Source organism: Propithecus coquereli, unplaced genomic scaffold (genome assembly GCF_000956105.1).
Source record: "Propithecus coquereli isolate 6110/MARCELLA unplaced genomic scaffold, Pcoq_1.0 Scaffold270, whole genome shotgun sequence".
Lineage (NCBI taxonomy): Eukaryota > Metazoa > Chordata > Mammalia > Primates > Indriidae > Propithecus > Propithecus coquereli.
Genome location: NW_012148286.1, coordinates 1549241 through 1551688, shown reverse-complemented (window position 1 = coordinate 1551688; position 2448 = coordinate 1549241).

Here is a 2448-nt window from a genome sequence, read left to right as displayed (position 1 = left end):
GCTGCTATAAACATTTGGGTGCAGGTGTCTTTCTTATACAGTATCATTTGTTCTTTTGGGTAGATGCCCAGTAATGGGATTGCTGGATTGAATGGTACTTCTACTTGTATCTCTTTAAGATAGCTCCATATAAAAACATCTATTTTTAAGTTTTGTAAAAAAGTGATCTCCTTTCTTTTTCTCAACTCGATTCTTTGATGGATTTTTCTTTTTCTTCATGTTTTGTGGCTGTTTCTCATATATTCAGATGAGCCAAAGTAGATTAAACACAGTCCTGGTATTGGACCTAGAAATTTCACAAGGGCCTGGGCATGGTGGCTCATAACCTGTAATCCTAGCACTTTGGGAGGCTGAGGTGGGAGGGTCACTTGAGTCCAGAAGTTTGAGACCAGCCTGAGCTACTTAGTGAGACTCTGTCTCTACAAAAACTTAAAAAATGAGCTGGGCATGGTGACATGTGCCTGTAGTCCCAGCTGCTCAGGAGGCTGAGGCAGGATCGCTTGAGCCCAGGAGTCTGAGGTTGCAGTGAGCTATGATGACACCACTGCACTCTAGTCCAGGCAACAGAGTAAGACTCTGAAAAAAAAAAAAAAAAAAGTCTCACAAGGGGACAAGGAGGAGCAAAAGAGTGTGAGCTGGGTGAACTGGGGTAGACATGGTGAGGGCATACCCATCTGTAAGATATTAGGATTAGGTCTTCCAGTTTCTGATCTAGTATGTAATGAAAAAACTTGGAGGTTGCCACTCCATCCTAACAACAAGTAAAAATCTGAACAAACTGAAAAATCAACACTCTTAGACCTGTCAGAGAAGTGAGATGACAGAGCAAATCACTACCCCAAATATTCTAAAGATAAACCTTACAGAGAACAACTTGCTGCAGCAGAAACACACAGGCAGGAACCTCCATAGAAGTCAGTACCTAGGGAGGGAAACCTGAACTGTACCGAGATTTGCTGGAGTTTCAGTGTGGACAAGTCTGAGAGTTAAAAACTCTAGAAGATCCCCACACTTTTGTGAGTTTTACTTCCTGGAGCTCTACTAGATTCTCACAGTGAGTATCAGAGAAAAAATCCTCCTGGGCTTCCGGCAGGGGGACAGGTAAAAGAACGATTTTGCAATACACCAGAGTATGCTGTTCTTCTTAACAAGGCCTGTACTCAAGAGAAGCTATTTTACCAGAGCCTAAACTACTGAGATTTTGTCAAAGCCTAACTGAACTAGAAGAAAGGAAATACCCAAATTCAGGAGGAACAGCAGGAGCAATATTTGAAGTCATAATGACTGATAATTTCCCCCAAATATATATCAGGCACAAAATCATAGGTCCAGAAAGCTCAGAGAACACCAAGTAGGATAAATGCCAAAAAATCTACACCTCGGTATAGCATATTCTGTAGAATAGGCATTTCTAAACTGTAGAAAATCTAACATAAAAAAAAAATCTTGAAAGAAACCAGAGAGAGAGAGAATAAACCTTTTCTATAGAGGAACAAGAATAAGAATTACATCTGACTTCTTTTCAGAGATTAGAAACTTTGGATCTACATAACGAAAGAAAAAACATTAGAGAAGGAATAAGTGAAGTTAAATAAAAACATGTTTTTCTCACTCTTAATTGATGAGAATAACATCAGTTATTCTGATGACAGTTTTTTCAAAATAATAATAGCAATAATGTATTAAAAAAATTACAGCATATGTGTAAGCGAAATGAATGACAGTAATGGTACAAAGGATGAGAGGAAGGAATTAGGAATATTTTGGTATCATACGATACTTGCACTATCCATGAAGTGGTATTTTAATATTTGAAAGTGGAATTGGATTGGCTGTATATTGCAAACTGTAGGACGACCCCACCCCCAGCTAAAAAAAAAAAAAGTTAAACAAGAAATATAATTGATATGCTAAGAAAGGAGAGAAGATACAATCATATAAAATGCTTAATTAAGACCAAAAATAACAGAAAGAGGGGAAGACAAAAATAGGAGCAGGGAGCAAGGGCAATGATTAGAAAATAGTAGCAAACATGGGAGATATTAATTTAACTATATTAACAATTTCGACATCAGTGGTCTAAATACAACAATTAAAAGACAGGGAGTGCCAGAGTGGATCAAAAAAATACCAATACAAGAAAAATTAAAAAAAGAAAAAATACCCAAGTATATATTGTCTATAAGAACCTTACTGTGGGCCGGGTGCGGTGGCTCACGCCTGTAATCCTAGCACTATGGGAGGCCGAGGTGAGTGGATCGCTCAAGGTCAGGAGTTCGAGACCAGCAAGAGCAAGAGCAAGACCCCGTCTCTACTAAAAATAGAAAGAAATTATCTGGACAACTAAAACTATATATATAGAAAAAATTAGCTGGGCATGGTGGCACATGCCTGTAGTCCCAGCTACTTGGGAGGCTGAGGCAGGAGGATCGCTTGAGCCCAGGAGTT